General features: G+C 50.3%; 2 protein-coding genes and 1 pseudogene across 4 annotated transcripts in view; 1 reads left to right on the top strand and 2 right to left on the bottom strand.

Annotated features, from left to right (window-relative positions):
- The window catches only part of LOC137464133 (class I histocompatibility antigen, F10 alpha chain-like), a 372308-nt gene that overhangs the window by 38578 nt on the left and 306303 nt on the right, over positions 1–27427 (bottom strand). The window lies entirely within an intron of this gene.
- Positions 1–27427, top strand: part of LOC137464152 (zinc finger protein 154-like) — a 450159-nt gene that overhangs the window by 382261 nt on the left and 40471 nt on the right. The window lies entirely within an intron of this gene.
- LOC137464166 (serine/threonine-protein kinase PAK 3-like) lies at positions 8191–25764 on the bottom strand (annotated as a pseudogene).

The following is a 27427-nucleotide window of genomic DNA, read 5'->3' as shown; positions in this document are numbered from 1 at the left end:
TGCTGTGAATCTGCTCCGAGATACGGCCAGGCACCTGTGCATAAGGAAGTGACAGGAGAAGCCATCGGTTTCAGGAAATGTTATCAATTAATGACACAGACTGCTGCTCAGCCAAGGTCCTGCTCAATTCATGAACTTCCAGAAGAACAACAAAGACTTAACAGAGCCGTGAATATCGTCTGATATATAAAATGGGGAGCATATGAAGGGGGGGTGCGTAGTAGGTGGATTGGGAAGTCTGCACCTCTCAAGTACTTCAGCCAGTGGGGAAATTGAGAGGGAGATGTGGCCAGGAGAATTGGGATGAAAAGGCGGCTGTGTCCTCCAACAACTGCAGAGATCCCATGGGGAATGTCCCATGGCCTCTCCCATTTCTAGGAATGAAATTACTTTTACAGGACTCCTCTGTCTGCTTTGTGGACAGAAACCTCTGCTGATGTCAATTTTCCCACACACCCTGGGGCTCATCCGGAATTCCTTCCACCGTCCGGGGCAGCGGGCAGGGAGTGCAGCTGAAGGTGCCTCACCCACTTTGGGTGATCGGCTCCCTTGGCTGGCGGCGGCACTGGGGATCGATTGGGGACACAGGAGTGACCAGGTGACAGACGAGGGACACATCAGGGGGGTCTGTGAAGAGTCAGCAGGGAGAGAGCACTGAAAATCTCAGCAGTGACTGCACTGGGATCTTCGGGGAGTGAACATGGCAGCGCACCCAGGGAGGAGAGAAAAGGGAAAGCCAGGGAGGGGTCCTGGCCAAAGGGATGATGATCCCAAAATGTCTCTGAAGGGTCCCTTGGGAGAATGTTGAGGTAGTTTGCACATTCCTCCAGAGGTAACTAAGGACATGGACAGCCAGGGGGGCAATAAGGGAAGTGGAGAAGGGATTTGGACAACAGGGGATGGATGGTGTTGGTGTGCTGGGAAGGGATCGGGTGAAGGGCAGTGTGCAGCAATGTGGTGAAGGCAAGAAGCAGCAGGAGGAATCTATGTGGAAAGAAAAAGCATTATGCAAAAGAGAAGAGAATAATACTGAGGATTGGGATGTTTTTCAGCAAGGTCTTGTCCTCAAAATTTGCCAGCTGATCCAGACCCTTTCTATGCCCACTTTCCAGGAGAGGAAAAGAAGGAGGTCAGGATGTCAGGGGGTTTCTCTGTGGTGGGCAGCGGCAGCACCGGGCGCAGAGGTGCGGGACCGGGAGCACGGGCTGGGGGCCTGTGGGGAGCTGCGGGGCCGGGCCGGGGCTGTGGGGCAGCCGGGGCTCAGCGCTGGGCGCTGCCTGACCCCACCAGCCCCGGGCAGGGCCGGCAGTGGCCCCCGGCCCCCAGGAGCCTGCGGGACGCCCCGGCCGCTGCCCGGCCCCGTGGAGCTGCCGGCCCTGCCCGGCGGAGGGGGGGCCGCCTTTGGACACTGCGGCAGGACAGGGACCGGCTCTGGGATACGGGCTGGGGAGGGGACCCTGAGCACAAGGAGGAGGATGAAGGAATATCACAGAAATCCTGATTACACATGGAAGGATCAGGATTTTCTTTTAAAGATTTTGTTGGTGTCGCTGGAGAAAAGAATGATTTTGCAGAAAGCTCAGCAGCTCTCAGAGGATGAGCACCCACAGGCAGTGAGCGGGGCTGCAGGAGCGGCAGAAGAAGGCCCTGGAGCACTTGGGCACAAAGGCACAGCAGCTGAATGCAAGAAGGGATGAGCAAAAGGCCAAGCTGAAGGCAAAGGCCATGGCACAGCTCCTACAGCCCCTCAGGGATCAACCCCAGGGCCCAAGGGGGCCCCAGCACCCAGGGGACGGGGTCGGCCACAAGCACCTGGCAGAGGCATTGCCCTCCTGGGCAGGGGAGAGCCCACCCAAACAGCCCCTGGGAAGGAGTCAGGGCTCCAGCTGCAGGGCACAGGGACACTGGAAGCAGAGACAGCAGCACCCTCAGGAGGAGCAAGCCCACCCCTGGATGGACATGGATTGTCAGGGCTGTCACAGCTCCCATCCCACCGGGGACCCACCACACTGGAGCCCTGGAGAACATTCAGGGTGGGTCTGCATCGAGAGGAGGCCTCTCCTGATGGACACAGGGGCCTCTCCATCCACTCTGAATCTTAGACCTAACAGGGGAATTGTATTGTATATTGTAAAGGAATGTTTTAATTATTAGGGAATAAATGGGAAAGCTGAGCTCGTATGATTTGTCCAATCACTATTAGGAGCTGTGGGGGATAGGTTTGAAATAAATTAATTTATTTTCTTCCTACTATGATTGTAATTAACTAGGAAGGAATTTGATGGTGGCATTGTCATATTGTACAAGGTGATACAGAGGCTATTTCTGCTGCACCTTTGTGTCAAATGTCTGGCAAGGCCTATGCTGAATTTAACCCAGAGGTGTGGGCAGCCCCAGGGAAAGAGGGAAAATCTGATATGGAGCCTCTCCAAATTACTTTGAAGCAACCAGGACAAGTGGTGTCTACAAGCAACACCCTGTTCCAGGGGAGGGAAGGAAGGGCTCACAGCCTGGTACAGAGTCCCTGCTAAAGGCAGGGCTTTTGGAGCCAGGGATGTCTCCCTACAGCTCTCCTATCCTGCCAGTCAAGGAATCAGATGGCTCCAATAAGGAGGACAAGAAGGAGTGGTAGACAAAGCCTCTGTGAAATGGCTGAATCTTCTAGCTAAAAAACATCTTTGGAGTATTTGAAAAAAAAAAAGTTCAAATGGTGGAGAAAAAGGTTAAATATTTGGGACATATTTTGACTGAAGATTTGTGTGGATTGACCCAGAGAGGGTCTAGGCAATCTCAGAAGTAATGTAACCCAGGACAAAAAAAAAAAAAAAAAAAAAACAAAAAAACAAAAAAAAAACAAACCACCAAAAAACCAAAAAACCCCTTCTACAATTCTGAGGATTAATAGGGAATTACACAACCTGGATTGAGGATTCTCTGTTCCAGCCAGAACACTGTAGGACTTTTTAATCCCAGACAGCCTCAGTGTTGTGGTATGGACAGGAAAAAGAGAGCAAAACCTGAGAAAATGAAAAACCAAAAATATTGATGCCTCAGCTGTGGCTCTTCCAGACTCAAAAAATAAACTGGAATTATAGGTGAATGTTAAACAGGACCATGCCAAAGGAATTCTGGGTCTAAAATGTTCAACTCAGTGGCCAGAGTGGCCTCATTGTCTTCAGAATTGTGCAGACACAGCTGTAAGGGGAACCCAGGCCCAAAACCTGATGACAACAGGATCTCCAACTGTTCCAGTCTGCCATCAAGTTAAAGCTTTGATAACCAAAAGAGCCTCTAAATGGATGAGCAGTGCTCAGTTATTACAGTATGAAACTTGTTCAGTGGCACAGGAGGATTTAGAACTGAGGGCAGGGGAAGGGTTTAACCCAGCCTCCTGTCTGAACAGCCCACAGAGGGGCTGGGAAGAAACCCAGGACTGCATTCAAGTGACAGAGCTCCAGACACAGCCTGGGAGAGATTGATGAGACATTCCCTGGCCTGAGGGAGAAAATGTGCTCCTGGATGGCTCTTCAAGGGCAGCAGAAGGGAAAAGAGCTACAAGACACGCTGTTATTAAGGAAGGGAATCAGACAAAGCCCAGGTTACCACCCCATGGTCAGCTCAACCGGCACAGCTGTGTGTGCTTGTAAGAGCCTGGCACTGAAATGCCCTGAGCAGGAAGGCTTCAATATCTTCTGCTGACACCATGCCACCTAACAGGGGGGCAAAAGCAATTCTGATTGCTTCAGCAACCACTAGATCACTTATACAGGTATTTCTAAAAGAAATAATTCCAAGAAAAGGGATTGTGGAAGCAACAGACTCAGACAGCAGAACTCATTTTACAGGAAAGATCCTCCAGGGTGTTATGGCAGCTTTAGGAATACAATGGGACCTCCATAACCCCTGCATCCCCAGAGCTCAGGCTGGGTACAAAGAATGAATGGGGAAAGAAAGAGACACCTTTGGAAGCTGGGGATAGAAACCAAGATGCCATGAGTACGGCTTTTGCCATTGGCTTTGGCAAGAAGAAGAGCCAGACCCAGGGCAGATATTCAATTCTCTCCCTTGCAATTGATCTTGGGAATTCCTTACCCTGGTAATTCTCCACCCAGTGCAGGGTGGGGATAAGGGATGTACATTTAAAGCAGTCTGTGGCCAGAGTCCTGTCTCTTTGTGAAATCTCTCCCACAGGAAGCTGGGCTGGCACAGAGCCTGCCTTGGCACTTTGCTGTTCCCAACATCCAAGCAGGACATCGGGCCCTGCCTAAGGAGGGCAAAGCAGCACCACTGGTGGCCAAGTGGCGTGGCCCATGCCAAGTGTCCCTGAGGCCAGAACCAGCTGCCAGCACAGCTGAGCACGGGGGTACAATAGACATTTTTGGAAATCACTTAAGTTAACAAAATTAATTAAGCATTTATATTCTATCTTGTACAGTTATGTGTTGAATTTTAACCTTTTAATTAAGAAACCTCTGCCATGGTTCAAAGGGCATGAGAAAAGGCAAATTTCTGAAGCTTCTTGCATAAAAGAACAAACCCAAGGTTGCAAAGAACCCAGATAAAGAAGCCCCTCTGTTTCTAAGCCTATCAAGACTGACAGACTTTCAGAGATAAGCACTGAAGGACCAAAAGCACACGCGCAGAGAGGGGAAAAGTTCAAAAGTTCAGTAATGAGGAAGACTAAAATCTTCAGCCTCCGAAGACCCCCGAGACCCCCATGCGACCACCACAGCAAACCACGCGTGCCAAGAAGAGCGTAGACCTATTCAGCATGAGAGGCGAGGACAGGTGGGGCCAGGGGTTGAATATGCATGGTAAAGTTGTGTAATGTATTGCATATGGAACACCTTTGTGAATAAAAGTGTGGGTCAGACTGAGGCTCGGGGCACAAGTTTTTAGAGATATATCTCACTTGTGCTGGGCACTAACAATACATACCCACTTCATAACTACCCCAGGTTGTGGTGTCTATTTATTTATTCTGCTTATCACTTCAGGGGGACCCCTCAGCCTGGGCTCCAGGGCTCTGAAGCCCCGGAGATTTGCACTTCCCGCCTGCAGCAGGAGCATGGGAGGCCCCCATGGAGCCTGCACTGAAGGCAGCGCAGCAGCAGCCAGGGCTCCACAGCGGGGCAAGCCCCTGGGCCTGCCCACACATCCTCTGCTCAAATCCTCTGCCTGGGCACCCTCCTTTGGCATCTCCAGCCACCGGGGCCAATCCTTGCTGCCACTGCTGCAGCTTCAGTGCTTTCTGGGCCTGCACTGCCACAGCTGCTGGCGAAGACAACGGCACAATTCCACTCTGGGTCTCAGCCACACTCACACACTGGGGTGGCTGGGATTAGATAATACCATGAGAATGTTTTTTCTTAATAATCCTACTTTTATATTATCGGTAAGGCTTGGGCCAGGGGTGTGAGAATCAATTTTTATTATTAGCAGAAAAAGTAAAAAAATCTTTATTGCTTTGGATTCTTTTTGTCCATGTGTTTGTGTGACTGTTGGAGATTGCAAAATTTTGGCATGGGTTTTTTGGTGTTCACCTATCGGTTGCAATTTGAAAAACTAGAAGAGCTTTAAAGGTGATCTTTTAACTGACAAACAGTTAATAGAACACTGTTCACAAAAACCCCCAAAAATTAAAAAATCCAAACCCTGCCTTTTGGGGATGGCTGCTCTGGAAGAGAAGCTGCATTCCAGGTAGCCAGGAGAGGAGTTTCAGAAATGCAAATTAACACTGCTGGGGCAAAGTGAGGACAATGTTCCTGCCTCTTCTTGCCTGGGGCAGGAATTGGGCTGATTCCCTCTGCCCCTCACCCCAAGTTCTGCCTGCTTGCACAGATGGAATCTGCACAAGCAGATTCTAGCTGAAGGCTAGCTGAAGGCAGCTGAAGGCAGAGCCCATGGTGAGGATCTCTGACTCTGCAACAGAAATGGGTGAAGCTGCAAAGGGAAACAGCAAATGGAGAATGTTGTGAAAACTTCTCTAAAATAAGGCGGGGGGAAATCCTCCCTCTACTCACTCCAACATGTGCTGGCACTGTCTATGTTATACAGGGTGGATTAGACCATGGGCATTTTTTTTTGCTACGATGAGTTCAGAGAAATCAGTTGGGAATCCAAGTATGTGATGATTTAATGAGAGAAAAGCAGTCAATTGAGGCAGCCCTGGCTGGAGGGAGCCCCCAAAAATGGGGTAAAGATGAAAGGCCACCAGAACAAATCCTACAACACCATGGACCAGCCCCTGGGAACCCGAACCAATTCATATCAGGAGACACAGAACCCATTTATCATTTCAATGCCATCATTAGATTACAAGCTGTCCTCGAAATAAGAACCAACCAGACACCTCCAGCTCCTGACCTTCCTGCCGACCCATCCACTGAAATGAGGAACACAACATTTCACCATGGGATGGGATCAGGTTATCTGTTAGCAGAAAAAGGAGGAGTTTGTGGAAAATTAAATGACTCAAACTGTTGCTTGCAAAGAGATGACAAAGGAAAAGTGGTGAAAAAGATAACAAAGGAAATAAGAAAGCAGCTCTTGTACCAGTCCAAACATGGAAAGGATGGGAATGGGACACGGTTTCGTGGCTCCGTGGCACACCATGGTTTAAACGAATGCTGCTTCTCCTCTTCTGTGCTACAGCAACTCTCATCTTTTTACCATGCTCCACACCTTGGGAGTGCAGCTCATCCAGCAGCTGAGCCAGGGGATGCAGGTGGCAGCCAGGCCTCCTGATCCAGAAACGGCTACAAAAGGACAGGGAATGAGGGCACCGAGAATAATCCCAAAACCAAAGACGACTCAGGGAAAGAGACTGAGTCAATGGTAATTAATGTAAAGACAATTGTTGACAAAAAAGGATGAGGGATTGCAAGGAACAAAAAGAATGTGTCTTTAAAATAAATGTTGTGAATCTCCTTGGAGATAGGGCCAGAAACTTGTAGATATTTAAAATAGTTATTAATTGACATGGACTGCTCCTCAGCCAAGGTCCGGCTAAATTCCTAACTTCAAGAGGAACAACAAAGACTTCATGCATGCATCAATTTAGGGTGTTATACTAAAGGGAGTGCATACTAAAGGGGACATACAGTAGGTAGAACGAGGAGTCTTGTACCTTCCAAGTACCTCAGCCACTGGGCAAAGGCAGAGGGAGATGCGGCCGGGAAAATGAGCATCAAAAGTAAATCTAAGTTTTAAAGACCGCCTGAGAAATAACCCATGGCCTCTCCCATTGCTCAGCAATCAAGTCACTTTTCAGGGACTTCTCTATCTCCTTTGTGCACAGAAACCTCCGGCGACGGGAATTTCCCCGCACGGTCCCGGCCACGGGGCAGCCACCTCTGTCCCAGCCACAGCAACCGGGACGAGCCAGCGCTGCTCCGGCAGCGGCTCCTGCCCAGGCAGCGGCGGGAAGGAGACCGCGGGCAGCCGCTCCCGCAGCGCCCTCAGCCCAGGGCCGGCACGGGCCGGACACGGCACCGCCAAGCCGCCGGAGCCCCCTGCCGCCCCCTCCGCCCGCAGCGAGCCCCGAGCCCCCGCAGAACCCGGCGCGGCTCCCACCTGCGCCGGGGCCGCCTCCGAGCTCCGCCAATGCCGCCTCCCCGCGCTCCGGCCGCTGCCGCCGCTCCCGGGCCCGCACAGACGCTCCGCCAATGGCGCCGCTGCCGAGCCAGGGCCGCCCTCAGGCCGCCAGCGGGGCCGTGCTTCGCCCCGCTCTCACCAATCAGCGCGCCAGAACCGCGACTGACGGCAGCAGCGGCCAATGGCAGCGAGGGGCGGGCTCTGCACACGGCACAGCCTCGCCCCGCGCTCTCAGGGCCCCCCGGGCTGTGGGAGGGCAAAGCCGGAGATGAGGAACAGCCCTGGAACGGGCCCGGGCCCGGGCCGGCATCGATCTGCAGCACCAACAAACAAACAAACAAACAATGAAGACCCTTGAATGCAGCTTTCCCCACGCCTCCCTCCTTCCAGCTGCACCTCCTCCCCCGGCAGTGCAGGAGACAGGGAATGGGGCCGTGCTCAGTTCATCCCCCGTGGCTTCTCCCTCTGCCCAGGGACAGGAGTCGTTCCCCTGCTGCAGCCTGCGGTCTCTCCCACCGGAGACTTCTCCAGGAACTTCTCCAACCGGAGTCCATCCCCTGGGGCACAGCCCCCCTCCAAGTGCTGCAGCGTGGGTCACTGTGCCACGGGGTCAGTCCTTCCAGGACAGGCTGCTCCAGCGGGGGCCCCTCTGTCCACGGGGTCACAGCCTCCTCTCAGGCATCCCCGTGCTCCAGCCTGGCTCCTCCAGGGGCTGCAGGGGGATCTCTGCATCTCCATGGATCTGCAGGGGGATCTCTGCCTTCCCATGGATCTGCAGGGGGATCTCTGCAGCCTCATGGATCTGCAGGGGGATCTCTGCATTCCCATGGATCTGCAGGGGGATCTCTGCAGCCTCATGGATCTGCAGGGGGATCTCTGCATTCCCATGGATCTGCAGGGGGATCTCTGCAGCCTCATGGATCTCTGCATCCAGCACCTCCGTCTTTGGAGGCACCAGGAATAGGCTGAGCTCTGCCTGAAGCTCTTCTCACATTCCCCACAACCTTCCTGGCACAGGGAGGGTTTTCCCTCCTCACAGCTCCCCGGGCTGGGTTTGCTGCCCCTCCTCGTGTGGGATCTCTGGGACTTTTCCTCCCCGTTGCATTCCTGCACCGTGGAGCCGTTCCAAATGGTCTCTTCCACGAGGTTCTGTGGCAGGGATTTGTTCTCCCTGGTCTCTGTCCGCAGCTCAGTGACTGGGGCAGGAAGGACAAGGAGAGGAAGAGTCAGCGAGAAGGGAAAATGAAAAGGCAGAAGGAGAGGAAGGAACAAGGGAGGAAGGAGATGGGAAAGGAACGTGGATGGATGAAAGACAGAATGAGGAGAGGAAGGAGGGTGGAGGAGAAGATGGGATTTGCCTTCGTGCCAGAGGGAAGGAGATACCCCCAGTCCATCCCTGGCAGGACAGCGTCAGCAGCGAGGTTGTCCTGCAGCCAGGGGCGATGCTGGGCTGGGAGATGGAGCAGGAGAGAGGGGCAAAGGGGCAGTGACTTCCTCCTCACCTGCCTGGCTGTCCCAGTCTGTAGCATCCTGGTGCTACCAAGGCCCTTGGAGCGTCCTGCACTGATGAGCCCGAAGCTCACGGCGACTTTATAAAGCTGACAAAGTAGGCAGGATGGGTCTTTGTAGGATCTCCAGCAAACTGGTTTATTGGAACAGGAACAGGGCACACAGCTGAACATGGACCAGGGACAAAGACAGGCTGCAAGCTGAGGGCACAGGGGGTTTTTATATGGGGTAGTGAGGGTGGAGCTGAGGGTCAGGGTCCAATGGATATGGGGGAAAATGGTGCAAAGGAGGGGTTAAGGGTCGTGTCAGCTAATAGGGAAACAGAGGCAGGGAAATGCACTAAACTTGGGCCAGTGGAGGGACAGAGAGAGGAGAACATTCTAGGGACTAACCAAAATAGGTGACAGGGGTTGAACTAGGGTAATTAGGCCAACGGGCCAATGGGGTAACATAACTTTACAGAAATCAGCATGTGCCTGCAAAGATCTATGGGAGAAGCAAGCTTCTCCCCATAACCTTGAAATCTATTCTTCATATCTGGGACCAGGCCTCCACAGCTGGGGGATTAAGACTCTGATGGTAGGCCCCTGGGCTTCCACACCAGTGCATCTTCTTTTCCTTGTTTTCATTGCAGTGTCATTCTCCTCCACCCAGATGAAATTGAGGATTGGCAATGGCTTGCAAGAAAGCAAGGGGTGAGTGCCTTGGGTGTTGTGAGAAAGGAGCCTCATGCTTTAGAATTTTTAAAACTTTAAGAAGGGATAATTAGAGACAAATCAATAACAGTGCTGGGGGTTTGGCGATGGCCAGAGGCACACTGGTTAACCATAGCATCTGTTCCTATCTACGTTTTCCATTGTATTGTTCAAATACATAAATTCATAAAGATTATACACATTCAAACATTTCTTTGAACTCATTTACATGTTCCAGGAATTCTTTAGGTTGGTTTGACCCTCCCAACCCACCTTTCTAGAGTACGTGAAGGAATCGTGGATTGTTGCTTTGTGGGTTGTGTGTCACTTCCTCACAACAGCCCCCTGTTCTGTGGTTTCAGCAGGCGACAGTTATTGACAGTCGAAGGCTCACTGGCAGGGGTCCTCATCACATCCATTCCTTCAATGTTATCTGACCATGCAGACAGTTTTAGCTACTTCCACAAGTAATTTAAATCAACATTACCTCTTTCACAAATATCTCTGAGTTATTCTTGTCAGTTAGTTACAAAAATAAAAGCATTAGTTATTATTTCACAACTGCAGCTACTTCTGCAAAAGTTAACATTCTAATGTACAACACATGGCATCCACTTCAATATTTTGCAAAAGCCAAAACTATAATGTATGTTTTTCACACTGTCCACAAACTAAAAGATCATCCATGCATGATGTTCTGAGGATATGAGCTACACAAGGGCCAGGGCATTTGCCACAAAAAGCTGACAAATTATACTTCAGCAAAAGCAGTTAAAAGTGATTACAAAGTGTACTGTATCAAAATTGTTGTGATCAAGAATAAGTTGCAGAAGTCAAGACATAATAGCAAAAGCCACCAAGTACATAGTTCTTTATAACAAACCCAGGGCAGGTTTTTCCCTTGCATGGAGCACTTGGGCCTTCCCCGGGCCCCTTCTGCCCTCTTGCAGAGCCGGTGGCATTTTCCACCACCCACAGTTTGTAACCAAAAGTCGGGTGCAGCCGAGAAGGCTCCAAGCGCCTCCTTCCAGGCTGACTCTGCAGATGCCGAGGCTGCTCTGGGCTCTGCCAGGGCTCTGCTGGGGCTCAGCTCTGGGCGAGGCTGGGCCCGCTCTCCCCTCACATTGCTCCGGGCAGCTGAGTCACACAGGGAGAAGGAAGGGACACGTCAAGGGAGTTGAGGTTGAAGAGAGTTTTTATTCAAAAAACTGCCATACCAAACAGGCTGTCATAAGAGCCATAACAAACAGGCTGTCCTAACTACCTTAACCAACTTGCACTGCTAACTACCATAACTAACTAGCACTGCTAACTACCATAACTAACTGGCACTGCTAACTACCATAACTAACTAGTTGTTCTAACTAACTACTGTAACTAAACGCTGTCCTCCAGTGCTTCATCTCCTCTGCTGCTGCCTCAGTTGCTTTGCTGCGGTGATCAGAGGGGTCAGGCTGGAGAGAGGCTTGGCTGATGATAAAAATGGGTGCTGCCCAAAGGAGAAAAAATAAAGAAATGAACCGTTACATCCAGAGTCAACTTCCTCACAGGCTCTGTTGCAACAGGACAAAGGGAAATGGTCTGAAACTCAGGAGAGGGAAGCAGGCTCAGACTAGGTCTGAGGCAGAATTTTTTTAGCAGGAGAGTGGAGGAGCACTGACAGAAGGTGCCCAGAGATGTGGGAGGTGCCTCCTCCCTGGGAACATCCAAGCTCAGGTCAGGCAGGGCTCTGAGCCACCTGAGCTGCTTGAAGATGGCCCTGCTCGCTGTGGGGCCCCAGGTGCAGATGACCTCGAAAGGCCCCTGCCAAGCCCAACCAGGCGAGGATTCTGCTTGCTTTGCGTGTGGAAAGCAGCGAGACCGGAGACCATCGGAGGGGGCCCCACAAGAAAACCCCTCCCTGGCGCTGCTGCTTCCCCTGCAGCCGCTTGGCATTCACCTGCAGCAGCTCCTGGGCAGACCAGCGCCGCTCCTCGTCCGGCTCCAGGCTGCACTCGAGGAAGTCCCGCAGCAGAGCCGACAGGCGCCTGGGCTCCTGCAGCTGCGGGGTCCCGTTCTGCCGGATCAGAGCGCGAGCCTGCAGGAAAAGCAAACTCAGCGCTCTGCCAGCTTCCTTCCCACCCACAAGTGCTCACATCGACCCCGGCTTCCCAGCCCCAGCTCCAGGGGCACTTTCCTCCCTGGCAGAGATGCTGCTCACAGCTCATTTTTCTATGCCAACCAAAAAACCCAAACCCTGGTGCTGCCGCAGCCATTGCAACATCCAAATAATCTCAAATTATTTCATTGGCTGACTTTGTTAGTAGGAACCTCCATCAGAAATAGCACATTTTGCTTCTCCAAATGTGAACACCAGCTTTACAGGCTATTTTCAAGTCAGTGTGGTCTGTTATTTCAAAGGATTCTTACATCAAGTGCATCTCTGGAGTGCCACTGACACTCAAGTAAATGCATTCCTCATGCCCCATCCCAGAAACTGCTAGGCAAGAAACAGGACATTTGTGTTGCTGAAAGCTCAGGCTTGGTGACATGGAGAAAGTAGCTTGGACAAAGAAAGAAATACGTTCGACTGTGGGGATGTTAAACAATCATCTTAATGTTTTAGACATGTTTCCCAGTGAGAAGAATCAGGGGGGAGAGCATCTTGGAAAATATGTTTTAGAAACTCCTTCAGAAAACTTGCTGGGTTTGGGGGTGGGATTTGGGGCTCGTTTGGGGTTTTCTTGAAAGATAACATTAGAGTTGATACACTTGCTTCACATTTTCAGGTCATCCTCACAGCCAGAAGAGTTGCAACAATGTAAATCCCAAAGCAAATTTTTGCTGGAGACTCCAGAATATTCATCTGTGCTGAGGTTTGAGTCCTCTGGGAATTCCCTTCCCCATGTGCAGAAACCTCCAGCTGCTGCTCCCAGTGCAGGGTCACCCTGTGCTCACAGGCCTCTGCAACCACGGGAGAATTGGCCTCTTACCATGGCCCTCGTTTCCCTGAAGTAAGGAGGTTCTCCTTCCACCATCTCGATGGTCACAATGCCGAAGGACCAGATGTCCACCTTGGGGCCGTAAGGAGAACTGGTGACAACTTCTGGGGCCATCCAGTGAGCAGTGCCCACCATGGAGCTGCGCTGGTCCTGCTCAGGGCTGAGCTGAGCGCTGAGGCCAAAATCAGCTGAGGACAGAAGCAAACACTGTCAAAGGCAGCTGGAATGAGGAAACCAAGCACAAAGACTCCCTGCTCTCAGTCTGAGAATGCAGTAGTGAAGTCAGCTGGAAAAGTCCTCAGGGCTGTAGCCAAGGAAAGATGAAACTGAACTGGACCCTTAAAGAAACCCTCAGCTTTCATGCAGTTGCTTTTACTGATTCCTTTGAAGCTTTAGGTTCCAACTCCTGCCCCTCTGGGAGGGCCATTGCCAGAGCAAAGGCACCCCTGACAGCCTGCTCCTCTCCTGAGCTCTCTGCAGGGGCAGCCGCTCTCAGCTGGCAGCAGGGGCCGGGCAGTGCCCCCAGCAGCCCTTGTGGGGCTCTGGCCGTCACTGGGAAGCAGCCCCACAGCCGCACCCCGGGAGCGCCGTGCCTGGCCAGGAACACCCACCCAGCTTGACAGAGCCGTCCATGCCCAGAAGGATGTTGGAGCTCTTCAGATCTCTGTGGATCACCCGGTTCGAATGGAGGAAATCCAGGCCCTGCAGACACTGAGAGAGAACAAGAAACACGAGGGTAAAAACCAATGGCCGGAATATATCACACAAGAAAGGACAGTTTAGAATTCTGCCAGCAGTGACTTTGCTGTGACAGGCCAGGAGTGCAGTGCAGACAAGCTCCAGGCAAACGGTTCAGGGCAAAGCTGAGAACAGCACATCAAATCCAAAACAGACAGAGAGTGCCACAACAGCAGGAAAGAGAACAAGAACAGAGTAGAAGTGCAGTGCTGCTGGCAGGCCGTTCACTGCAGGGGCTCTTTCTTCTCCAGCTCATGAAAACAACAGAGAAACAAAGCCCTGAGCATGGAGCCACTCCTGCTCTCACGCCCTGCTGGGAAGGACCATCGTGTCCAAGGCATGGCAGTCACAGGCAGGATCCCTCACCTCCCGACTGACAGCTGCCATCTCTCCTTCAGCCATGCGTGTCTGTCTGACAACGTCCTGCAAAGTTCCTCCATCCATGTATTCCATCACCAGCCAGAGATCTCCATCCACAAGGAAGCTGGAAGAGGAAAGCAGTGGCATGGAGACCAATGTGCAGTGCTCAATTCCCCCATGGAAAAGCCTGGAGTGGAGTTTTGTTGCCAGGTCACTTGTCAATGAGGACAGAATCTGATGGAGAGACATTCCTGCCAGGCTGCACAGCCCTTGGGATCTGCACAGTCTAAAGGAGGAGACCCCTGTGAGAAAGGAGAGGCCTGAGATGGCAAGCAGGTGAAAAATGCAGTTTAGCAAAGGCCCAGATCAATGTGGAACCACAACACTGGCCCCCAGCTGGTTCAGCTTCTGAACTCATCAGTTCCACCCTTCCCTGCAGAGCAAGGCAACACAGCTCCCAGGGTTATCCAGGGGAGGAGGCCGGGCAGCACTTGGGACAAAAGGGGTCAGAAAACCTTTCAGAAAGTCCCTTCAGAAACAGGCAAGGCCAGTGACAAATGGGCAAACGAGGCATTTCTGGGAACAAGAACCTGGTCTTCCTGGCATCTGCAGCAATGGGAAAGGGCTGGGAAGAAGAAGCCAAGGGAAATAATTTCTGCTGTGGTTTACCAGCACTTGTTGTAGGACACAGAAAACAGGGTGAACTTGAAGGAAAAACCGAACCAAAGCAACAAAAGCACACGGAGGGAGCGAACTGCCAGGCTGTTGTTTTGGGAAGATACGGCTGGGTCAGGCATTTTCAAAACAGGCTACAGACTACGGATGCCAGGAAAGGTTAAGGCAGGGCCTGGGAACCGGATACGGCCTGAAGCACTCACCTGTCCAAAGAGCTGACAATGTTGGGGTTCTTCTTGTTCTTCAGGAGCAGGAGCTCATTCACAGCTCGTTCCCTGTTCTGCCCTCTCAGACTAATTTTCTTTATGGCCACCTGAAGGGACATTGCAGACCTTTCACTGGAGGAGTCCGTGGCAGGAGGCCGCAGCAAACACGGAGCGAGTCTTTTTGGGGCGATGGAGCCGGGCTGTGCCAAACTGCCTTGGGATGGGACACCAGAGCTCAGCAAGTGCCATTCCCACAGCCCATTGCTCTGCTCGCTGGGGGCTGCTTACAGGACACATGGCCAGAGACATTTGGCCTTGCAAGCTCTGCAGAAATGGCCCCTCAGCTGTCAGCCTCCAAGCTCTAACCACATTCTCTGCACCTACAGTCTTCTCAAATGGCCTCAACACTCTCATTATTGTTCAAACACATTTTGCAAGCAGGAGGTAATTCTGGTTCTGTGCAAACAGAGCAAAACAGCTGGGAACCCTTTAGCAGTTCTATGGGATTTGGTCATGATTTCAGATGCAACTGCTCTGGTTGGGATTGCACAACAAAGCAAACACACACATCCATTGCTCAGGTGATCCCTGTCACAGGCTGTCACTGACCCCAGAGCCAAACACAACTGCAGGGTTTAGGAGAGAGCTTTGCTCTGGACATCCATCTTCTCATTTCTCTCCCTCTCTCTGTGAACAGCTGCAGTGGAACTAAAACCCCAAACTGAGCCCAAGCAGGATCTCTCCCTCATTAGGCCTTGAGGTACCCTTTGAAGATGAAAGGCATGATGGAAAAACTGCTGAATAGTGTTCCTGTCTGAGGCTGGGGTGAAGATAAATTGGGCCTCAGTCTCCAGCACTGATGCATTCCCACTTTTAGATATAAAGACCAAGCCAGTGTGTCCTGCTCCAACAGACACCGCTGCCCTGCTTGCATTCCTTTGGGCACTTCAGAAGGACCAAGTCTGTCCCAGCTGTGCTCATCAGGCTGAGACGGCTCTGCCTGCAGAGGAGCAGCCTATGCAGGAAAGCTCTGCTGGCCCCCAAAGCTGCAGCCACAGCTCCCAGCAGAGGGGAGAGCCCTGGAGAGCTGCCAGACGTGCTGGGCGTGTTGACACTGACCTCTCCTCCAGTGGCCCTGTCGAGTCCTTTAGAAACGGTTCCAAAAGCCCTGGAGACAAAACAGCAGAGAAGAAAGAAGCAGCGCTTTAGGCCCTGGCAGTGAAAGCCAGCCCAGACAGGAGATCTCTGCTGCCTGCAGCGTTCACAAACACCTGGGGGCATCGACCCTTCCAACAACAGCGCAGCAGCCACCAGCCCTCTGCCATGCAAGGTGTGCCAGAGAAAACTGAGACCCAACACCAAGGAATTGGGCTGGAGCAAATCCCAAATGTCCATGCTGCACTGCTTTAGTTCAAAGCCCAGGGTGAGCAATGGGTGTCTAAAGAACTGGAAAAGAATGCATTCCATCCTTTTCCATTTCCTGCCTAAGACCTGCAGGATCCACAAGGGCCCTGCCATCAGGCAGGTGATGCATTTTCCCCCAGAGTGCATCAGCTCTGTGTCTGTTACTGAATGTCTGGGCTCTACTACCTGTGCTAGAATAGAGCACTTATTAGTTCAGCTCTGGTTTCTGTTTCTAAACCATTAGGTTGTTAATCATGACCTGTGGATATTTTTTGAAACAAAACATTTGAAAGAAATCTCCTTGAGAACTGTTTTCTGACAGTCACCAGATGGTGAGTGGCTCTTTTAGGCAATCCAATTCCAGGGACAGAAGATCTTCCAGGTCCTGCTCCTTGCTGCAGGCAGGACACTGCCCGCCTCAGGGGCCTTTGACGGTGCCTTCTGAGCACAGGTATCAATTCTGATCAGGACTGAGGGACAGCAGGATGGCACCCCAGTGTCTGGAGGTGTTTGGAGCTCTCCTGACTTCTCACTTGATCCTGCACCAGCACAACACCTGGGCCTGCTTGTGCATAAGTAACTGCCGTGCACTTACCCTTGGCCAATCTGCTCCACTTCCAGGTATTTCTCGGCAGGCTCCGCCAGGCTCACGGTGTTCCCTGAAAGAAACCACGTGGAAGACGCTCCCTCCCAGAGTGAGACCCCGCCTTGCAGCAGAGCCAGAATGCAGCCCCCCTCCCTGGGGCCGTCAGCCCCTTGGTCTCAGCTGGGGAAGGACAAGAAATGACCCTGGCACATTCAGCTGCAGAGCAGCACTGGGTGCAGCTGATGCCGAGACACACACACAGCACCCTGCTCTGGCACACAGCAACAGAGCAGACGTACTCAGCTGCATCAGGCACCACTCCCCTCTCCCTTCTGGCTGCAGGGCTGTGCTGCTGTCAGAATGTTCAGCCCAGGATCCCACAGCCGAGGGAGGTTCAGTGTCCTCTTCCCAAGAACAGGGAGCTTCTCTGTCCTCTTCCCAAAATGCTGCAGGTTCGCCATCATCTTTCCAAGCCAGGGGACGTTCACTGTCCACTTCCCATGCTGGAAGATGTTCATCCTCCACTTCCCAAGCTACAGGATGTCTTCTGTCCTCATCCCCACTGGGAGATGTCTGTCATCCTCATCCCACACCATGGGAGCCTGGCCATCCTCGTCCCACACTAGGGGACATCCACCATCCTCGTCCCACACTGGGAGATGTCTACTGTCCTTGTCCCACCCCATGGGAGCCTCGCCGTTGTGTTCCCACAGCGCGGGATGTTCGCCCTCGTCCCCCGGAGCAGCGGAAAGCTCACTGCTGTCTTCCTCCCCTTTGGCCTCCTCTTTGGAAGCAGAGGGAGCCAGAGGAGGTGCTGGTGCTGCTTTTGTGCCCTGTGGACAGACGGCAGCGTGAGGGACGGGAAGTTCTGTCTCAGTTATCACCTTATTTACCCTCAGCTGCACATCCAGCTGCACTAAGCAGAAATTGGGTTTGGAGCTGTTCAAACTAACAATGGGCTAAAGTCGACATTGCCCCTTATTCTTGGGAATTCCATATTCCACCATGGCTAAAGCCAGCAAGCAATGCTCTGCCTGCAAAACCAGACCTGCAGCTCTTCAAAAGCTCTTCAGCAGAAAAGGACAAAACTGCTGGGGATCTATCGTGGCCTGGGGTCCCAGGGGTCCGTCTGGCCCCCTGGGCAGCTGCCGCCGTAGGTGTCCCGGATAGCGCTGTGCTGATGAGGCACAACCTCTCTGGGTCCCTCGGGCTAGCTCCCAGCCACAGGCAACCTTAGTGAGCACTCCTGCGTGATTTCAGCTCTGTGAGTTCAGCTCTTAAGTGATTTCAGCTCTGAGCTTGCAAAGGTGCCTCGGCAGACGCAGGGATTGAGAGAGGAGAAGCCTGTATGGAATTCCGCAGTGGTGTTTTTATTATCAGGGTCCTGCAAAGGTCTCCAGGGACAGAACTTCTACTGAACTGGGCAGAGATGGGGGTTTAAGTAGGCTACTGGAAATTGTTGGAAATTGTCCAATGGCCAGGGTTGAGAAGAATACGACCTATAGCCTTACAGAGAGATAACAAGGGTCCGAGGACAGAAGAAGGGCTACTTTGACTCATCATGACTCTGCATTTCTTGTCTTAGGCAGGTAACTGCCAGGGAGGCCTTGCAAGACTGCTACAACTCCACTTTCTGTATTTAGTAAAAAGGCATGCCCTATAGTTCTTTTGAAACAGTAGACAAGACATGAGAACATAGTTAACACAATGACAATTACAATGAAAATCCACAATATTCCCTTAACCAAAGATGCCACCCATCCCGTTAATCCCCCTTGACCGAAAAGGTCATTGACCCAGTCTGGGTTGCTTTCTACTTTTAAGTCCTTCACAAGTTCCTTCAGTTTCTGGATGTTTGCGTGGATGGATTCCCAGCGTGAAGAGAGATTGAAGCCACTCATCCCTTCAAAGTCTTGGCAGCCATGTCCGTGGGCTAGCAGTAGGAAGTCGATCGCTGCTCGATTTTGAAGTGATGCATGTCTCGTGGTTTCTTCTTCCTTTAAAAGATCGCTTAGGGCGGCAGAGGTAACGTTGGCTTGCTTGCTGAGCCAGCACCCTAAGTGATTTATTTGACCAAGAGCTTTAGCTGCAGCTACCCAGGGTAGGAATAGGGAGACTGCAATCTTTTTTGGTTTGTTCCAATTGTATAATTTTGGATCACAATTTTCATCAATTCTGTGTAGGATCTTTTGTGGAGTTTTAATTTGCTTTCTTTTTTCCAATTATGTAACAAGGTAATATTTGGAGTGAGGGTGGAAAGTTTTCCAAGGCTACAGGGACCTCCCTGGAGGCAGGAGGGAATCCCAGCCCATACTCTGTCACCACAGATGAGAAATGTTCCCTTAGGTAATACTTTGGGGTGGAGAGAGGATACAGAGATCACCCAAGTGGTGTAATTGCACCAATCCGGATAGTTATAGGCTTTGTAAACGGGTGATATGTCTTTTCTGTATGTGTTTTTTGTCTGGTCAATTTCTGGCCAATTGTTCTTTGGACGTCTAAAGTAAAATTTGACGCAGTATGTTGCCTTGGAGGATCCCAACAGGTCCAATTCTTGGGGTTCCTCTTGAGCATTGGGCAGCATTTTTGTCCACTCGTCCCAAGTATCTACCATATTGGGTCTCTTACCTGTGGTGCGGAGGAGCTCCGAATTATAGACGGGCCAGTCATCTGCTGCGAATGGAATCCCTACTAAGCATGTGGGAAGTGGGTTATCAATGCTTCCCATGGATAAGCACATGTTATCCTGTTTTAATGTTTTCGCTAAGGTTACCCAGACATTGTGGCGAGGCTGTGGGCTAATCCAGCCGAAGGCATACGGTACGGTGAAGAGCATCCAGGCAGCAGTGAGGAAAGCACCAATGGAGATAATTTTCATCTTTGGACAAGGATGGCGCTTCTGATAGGGAATATAAGCAACATTTGTTATCTTTATGGTGGGAGCATAGGGTTTTCGCCCTTGTTCCTTTCCTCCTTTCCTTCCCCCCCCTTTTTTTTTTTTTTCTTTCTATATTGGCTAAGGATGGGGGAGTGGGTATAAGGTTAGAGGTTTCTGGTAAGGGTTAAGAAAGGAAAGCAATAGGGTTTTTTAGGGTAAACAAGGGTAATAGAGGGTAATAACATATCATTCAGAGAACAATTTGTGTCTGGGCTGTGTCTGGCTTATGGCTTAACTGCTACAGCAGAATGTTGTTCCACTTTCTGTTTTGTCTGCTGTCTCGTGATGGGATGGTCTTTTCTTCCGTATGTGGACATTCGGCGAAGTCTTCGTCTCCAGGCAGAACTTGTCTGATTTTGAGGAGGTCTTGTATTTGACTCTGGGCAGTTCTTGTCACTGTTTTTGGGAGTAGTGTTTGCATTGCCTAGGTATGGTTTTATGTTTTTTCCTGGGTACCATCTTGGACCAGATGGTAGTAGAACACATGCATACCCTCTACCCCAAGTAATCAACTGGAAAGGCCCAGAAATTTGATGTGTTTCCAGGTCCTTCACTAGCACTGGTGGTTTCTCTGTGAGCTTTGCTTGGGTGGTATTTGCAAAGTGCCGAAGTATTGGCAGGTCAGGCTCTGATGTTGTACCATTTAGGAAGTTGATGACATAGAGAGCCTTGCAAAGTCTCTCAACTGGAGATATGATTTTTGTTTCTCTTTGCTGCTGATTGAGGACTCTTTTGATGGCTTGATGTGTCCTTTCCATGATTGATTGTCCTGTGGAATTTGGTGGTATGCCTTTCTTGTGTTCTATTCCCCATTCACTGAAGAACTCTTTTAACTTTCGAGAGGTATAGGCAGGTCCATTGTCTGTTTTGATTTGTTTTGGTACTCCCAGGGTAGCGAATGCAAGGAGGAGGTGCTTTATGGTGTGCTGTGTAGTTTCTCCTGGATGAGCTGATGCAAATATTGCTTCTGAAAATGTGTCAACCGATACATGCATGTATTTTCACCTTCCAAAAAGTGGGAAGTGAGTAACGTCTGTCTGCCACAGCTGGCAGCTGTTCAGTCCTCGGGGATTGACTCCTGTCCCCATAGAGGGTATCTGGTAATTTTGACAGTTCGGGCAAGTGGCAATAATAGCTTTTGCTTGATCTTTTGAAAGCTTGAACATTCTAATAAGGGCAAGTACATTTTGATGGTAAAATGCATGTGACAACTTTGCCTGGGCGAAGATGTCAGGGATGTTAGCAGTTTCTATTGCCATGGCCAATGCGTCCGCTTTCCTGTTCCCTTCTGTAATGAAACCTGGGAGATCAGTGTGTGATCTCACATGCATTATATGGTAAGGTCTCTTTCTGTGAGAGATTAAGCATGTTAATGCCAAAATCAATTGGGGTAACTTTGGATTGAAAACCTCTTTGAGAAGAGTGTGTTCTGCTCTCATAGCTATACCTGTGACAAATGCAGAATCTGTGACCAGATTAAACGGTTCGTCATTGAATTTCTCAAAGGCTCTGACAACAGCTGCTAATTCTGCAATCTGTGGAGATCCCTCCACTCTTTGGATGTCAGATTCCAAATTTTGAGTCCTAGGGTCCTTCCAAGTCATTACAGATTTGTGGGAAGACCCTGAGCCGTCTGTAAAAATTGTTAGATCTTTGAGTGGTGTTTTACTTTGGACTAATTTTGGGGTCAGATTAAAGACTGCATTAAAAAGTTTATGTTTTGGGATATGAATGGAAATTTGGCCTGTATAGCTGTCTAGGGCAAATTGAAGGTTTTCATTGGTCTGGAGCAAAAGTTCCAGATCCCCAATGGTCAGTGGCAAATATATGCATGTGAACTCACACCCAGCAAGGGAGCGGAGGCGAATTCTGGCTTTTTTTATTAAATGTCCCATTATTTCCTGGAAGGTGGTAAATGTCTTTGAAGGTTGGTTGTTTGTAAAGATCAATTCCAGTATCAATAAAGGGTCTTGGAGTTGAAGATCCCATTGGAAAATCAGTCCATAGAACCGAGATGCTTTTCTGAGGATGATGAACTGGAAAGGCAGCTTGGGCTTGAAGCGATGGGCTTGGCGTGAAGACAGGGCTTCTTAGACCTTGGTGATGGTGTCTCGGGCTTATGTTGTGAGCATGCGTGGAGAGTCTAGGTCCTTGTTGCCACGGAGGAGGTTGAACAGGGGAGCGAGGTCCTCTGTTGTAATTCCTAGCAGTGGGTGTACCCAGTTGATGGATCCACGCAGACTGTGTAAGTCTCTCAGGGTTTTTGGGTCGTCTCGGATGGCAAGTTGCTGGGGTACAATTGTCCTTTCTCGGATCAGGAATCCAAGATAAGTCCATGGGTTGGTGTATTGTATTTTGTCCTCACAGGTCTTGAACCCTGCTTTTTCTATGGTTTTGATTGTCCCTTTGACTGCTTTTTCTAAGTAAGTTTTTTTCTGATGCACAGACCAGGATATCATCCATATAGTGGTAGATGATTGCCTCTGGAAATAGATTCCGAACAGGAGACAGGATGTGAGCGACGTACCACTGGCATATAGTGGGCGAGACTTAATCCTTGGGGGAGATACAACCAATGGTATCTTTTGAGAGGAGCCTCTCTGTTAAGAGAGGGAACGGAGAAGCAAACCGTGGAGCGTCCTGGGGGTGCAGCGGAATGCTGAAGAAACAGTCCTTGATATCTATGATGGCAAGTGTCCAGTCTTGAGGCAACATAGATGGTGAAGGCAGTCCAGGCTGGAGGGGGCCCATATCCTCTACAGCTGCATTAATTTTGCAAAGGTTGTGGAGGAGCCTCCACCTGTCCGTCCCAGGTTTTTGCAGTACGAAGACTGGAGAATTCCAAGGGCTGGTGGTCTCGACGATGTGACCTTTGGCGATCTGTTCTTCCACAAGGGCTTGTAGTACGCGCAGTTTTACTTTAGAAAGGGGCCACTGGTCGATCCAGATTGGGTCTTGGCGTTCCCAGGTGAGCCGAGGGGTAGTGCACGCTCCTCAGTGGCCCCAGTCAGAAATCCTGAATGGGAATACGTAGGGAAGCTTCCCATTGGGATAGGACATCCCTGCCCCGAAGGGTGATCGAGGCTCTTACCACAAACGGGCGGATGGTTGCCAGCTTGCCTTCAGGCCCTTTGATGAGAATGTTGTGCTTGCTTCACATGAACACTGTGGCTCCACCAATCCCTGAAATCATTCCTGCTACCGGTTGTAGTTCCCAGAGTGATGGCCATTCCGAGCGAGCGATGATGGTCACGTCCGCACCGGTGTCCAGCATCCCTGGTAGGTGGATCTTTTCTCCTCTGTAGGATAGACTGCACTCGATGGTAGGCTTACTTGGTCCCACAACTTGTGCCCACATTGCTGTAGGGTTGAGAAGAAGCTGTTCCCTGTAATTCTTTGGGAGCAAAAAGGCTTGTGCGACAGGAGTTCCCTTTGAAAGAAAAAATGGTAAGTCCGGGCAGTACAGCTGGACAGAGATTTCTTGTCCTGGGTGCACTGTTTGTACCTCTGGAACAACAAAGATTTCCTCTGGGCCATGGAGAGTGTCCCCTGTAATTAAAATGTTAAAAGGACCACCTTTTGGCCCATGCTTGCCTGTGGGAACACGATAAACATCCTTATTATTAAAGTCAATGGATAAAGCGGTTACCAACTGGCGCCGTGTTCCCATCTGTATCGCTCCGTGGGTTGGTTCCTCTCCATGTGGCCTGGAATCTGCTGGGATGATGCATGAATAGATCTGGACAGCTTTTGATTTGTTGTCTTTGCGCGGCGCCTGGCCGCGCTCTGCTAGAAGTTTCCCGAACCCTGTTGGTATCGCTGCTGCTTCTGGGGTCTTTGGTAGGTGTTACGGGGATTTCGGGTAGGTGACCTGTCTAGATAGTCCTTTATAAAATGTCCAAATTCCCCACAGTGATAGCAGCGGGCCTGGTCTTTGGAAGTTACTACTGCATATGCACCAGAAACTGCTTCTGCAATACCCTTAGCAACTGCTTGGGCCACTGTGTTTTCAGTGGACAGATGACGGACGTGTACAGCTTTCCACCATTTGCTCTCTGGTGGGTTCTGTATCCAAGGGTAAAGCCCACAGAATTGTTTTACATTGTTCGTTTGCATTTGACAAGGCAAGCTTGCACAACAGTTCTTTTCTTGCTTCTGTGCTCTCTATCTGTTTTTCCAGAGCATCTTTAATTCTGTCTACAAACTTGATAGAGCTTTAATCTACTCCTTGTTTAATACTAGAGAAGTGTTGGGTAGGGATAGAGTCATCTGGGGTTAGAAGCAAGGAGGTTTTTGCTGCAATAGCCAAGTCTTGTAGTGCTGCCTTGGGTAAGGTTTCAGCTTGGTCAGAGGGTTTCTGTAAATCCCCTTCTCCAGCCAGCTGTTGGACTGTAAAATCTGGCCTATTTGCATCTTGAGCATAGGTGTCTGATAATGTTTTTAATTGCCTTTTCCACTGTCTTTCCCATAGCATATATTCTGCCAGGGAAAGTAGGCAGTTGGAAATGTTTTTAAGGTCATGAGGGACAAGGATATTCGAGGAAAAAAGGGCTTCGAGGAAGTTTCTGAAAATATGGGAACTTCTACCATGTTCTTTGGCTATATTTCATAGTTGCATCAGTTCTTTATTTGTGTTAGGTTCCCACGTTGTTCTAGCGGTCCCCCTCTTTTCCGCTTTATATAAATTACTGGGAAGGCAGAAATTCTCTGAGCTAGTTCCCAATCCCCTGCCCAAGTCACTTCCATTTTAATTAGAGCCCATGGATCAATTTCTTTTATTTCAGATTCAGATTTACTGTCCTCTGATGGGGTGTGGTCAGGAGGTGCTCTATGCTTTTTTGGGCGTGTTGGAGCGACATTTTGCAGGGGTGTGGGGGACTGGACAGAGTGTGGGGGGCAGCCGGCTGGGCTTGGCTAGAGGGAGGCAGCAGTGGGGGCTAATGGCAGCGCCACGTGTGGCACAGCCCGCGCAGGGCTGCGGCGCGTGGAGGAGTGGGGTGCCACCGTGGGGGGGTCTCGGAGGTGCCGTTAGGGGGGCACTGGGAGTGGGTGGGTGGATGCAGCGCTTGGGAATGCAGGCAAGGGAGAAGTGGGGGAGAGGAGGCGGTGGGGCTGGGGGGAGCTGCTGCCGCGGGCACCACTGGGGGTGCAGAGAGATTCGCTGGGGCTGCGGCAGGCAGGCAGGGGTGGTAACGGGGGTAGGAGGAGACGCGGCGGGAGCACGGTGAGCTGCACGGCGGTGTTGGAGCAAGGCGGGGCGGACCCGATCGAGACCGACACGATTACACCCGTGCATGAGGCGGGCGGGCAGTGCGAGCACCGTGTCGCGCATTGCGTAACCGAGGGAGCTGGGTTCGCGCTTGCCGCATCCGGGAGAGGGGCGGACCCCCGCGAGTGCAGGGATGGTGGGTGGGGGCAGCGCGATTCCCCGGTTCCCCATCCCAGGAAGGGGTACCGCGGCGGAGACAGGGCTGTTATCTGGCGAATTAGCATTTGAAGGGACAGTGCCTGCTGGTGATAGAGATAAGAATGGAATTTCTTTAGCTACTGTTGAGCTGCTTGTGTTAGTTTTTTCTACTGCTTTAGTGATAGAGTGAAACAGAGGCAAGAATTTAGTTACCGAAAAATTTTCTTTAGTATGGAAAGCATATATTCTTGTCCCTACTAAATCCCAAAAAGAGTCTGAAGCGATCATGTTTGTGTTAGCATCTGGAAATTGGAAAGGATTCACGTTATAAATTTTTTCAAGTTAGTTTTTGAAAGATTGCCTTTAGAGAAAGTTGTTAGCAGTTAGGACTTCTAGGATTTGTAAATATAAATCTTTCTCGTTCTGGGATCGTTTTAATTTGCTGAATTTTGATCCCATTGCTGTAAGTTTCCTTGCCCTCCCCAGCAGTGAAAAGGAGGAAAAAAAAAAAAAAAAAAAAACCACACCAAAATGTGACCCAAGATTAAAAGCACGCAGAAAGGCTGTTTTAAACTTACACTTTTTTCAGCCGAGTGTGGGTCCAAGATTGCTGGGTGGTGGTGTGCTTGTCCAGCTCCTGAGTACCTTGTCGTAGATGGTGATACTCATGTTCGTTGGACACCTCTTCCAGATAACTTCTTCTATAACGGAGAAGTTACCCTCAGAGGGTCGTGGCGGCCCGAGGCAGTAAGGATCCGTGTGGGATGCTGCTCTCAGGAGTACCAGGATGCCAGTTCTCTTGTTCGGGCAGCCACGTATCGCGGCCTGGGGTCCCAGGGGTCCGTCTGGCCCCCCGGGCAGCTGCCGCCGTAGGTGTCCCGGATAGCGCTGTGCTGATGAGGCACAACCTCTCTGGGTCCCTCGGGCTAGCTCCCAGCCACAGGCAACCTTAGTGAGCACTCCTGCGTGATTTCAGCTCTGTGAGTTCAGCTCTTAAGTGATTTCAGCTCTGAGCTCACAAAGGTGCCTCGGCAGACGCAGGGATTGAGAGAGGAGAAGCCTGTATGGAATTCCGCAGTGGTGTCTTTATTGTCAGGGGCCTGAGAGCCCCCCTTAATTTCAAATTTGTAACAATTCGGACAGAGGGGGTTTACATTTTTTCTATTTCAGGGGAGGCTTCTGCCTTCCTTAGCAGACAGCTGTCTTTCCAAACCAAGACAGAGGCTTAAACCTTAATTTTCCAAATGCAGGAGGAAACCAGAAATGAGGGGAGGACGAATGGCTTGCAGAGAGAATTATAGCATATTATGACCCAGCCACATGGGCAGAGGGTGGATCTTGGGGATATAGAACCCTGATTTATCTATTGAATCGACTGATAAGGCTACAGGCAGTAAGTGGTTTCAAACCACACCTCAAATGCCTTGAAGTCACTGGCCAGATAACATTCACAAATGCGAGCATTTATGTACCAGAAATAGAATAGCCCTAGATTATCTGTTAGCAGGGGAAGGGGGAGTTTGTAGAAGATTTAATGAATCTGAGTATTGAGTAGAAATAGATGATCATGGGGAGGCCATTACAAAACTTGCTGAAGAAATCAAAAGAGTGGCACATGTACCAGTTCAAAAGTGGAATTCTATTCTGAAAGCTGATTGGTGGGATAACCTCTTTGGAGGCATTTGGTGGAAGAAATTGGGGTTTATGATATTATGCTCTGTTTTAGGGCTGTTATTTTTACCCTGTATGATTCTGTGTTTCATTAGACAAATTCATTCAGTAATTCAAGGAATGCAAATTACAGCATTGCCTATCGATCCAGAATTGGCAGCAAGAAGGGAACCAAATTCCCTGATGATATTAAAAATGGGTTCTACTCGCACTCAAGGGAAAGGAACCAAGGAGGTATTGACTGAATGCAAAGAAACTACACTAGCACAGGAAATATTAGCTAAATTTGAGAAAGCGTGTGAAAAGCTTGATGCAGCATGGGATATGTTAGAAAAATTAGAAGTTGAAGTGAGGAAATGTGAAAACTGAGATAATTTGGAATATAGGGAATATTGAGATTCAACCTTCTAATATGAAGCATGAATCACTATGATCAAAAAGAGAAATGGGGGAAATTGTGATAAATGGATGTGATTCATGCTGAATAAATTATAATTCTATCAATAATTTAGGAAAATAACCAGAAAAGTATATGTGATTAGTGTTATAAAGCAGATGAGTTTCTTCAAGAATACATGTGGGAAGCAGGATGCTGGAGTTGGATTTAGCATTGGGAAGGGAGGAAGTTAGGAACTGACTCCCAAACCAAAATTGGCATCAA

Source organism: Anomalospiza imberbis, chromosome 37 (assembly GCF_031753505.1).
Source record: "Anomalospiza imberbis isolate Cuckoo-Finch-1a 21T00152 chromosome 37, ASM3175350v1, whole genome shotgun sequence".
NCBI classification, from domain to species: Eukaryota; Metazoa; Chordata; class Aves; order Passeriformes; family Viduidae; genus Anomalospiza; species Anomalospiza imberbis.
Note: the sequence above shows the minus strand (reverse complement) of the source record. Positions and strands in the feature narration are given on the sequence as shown.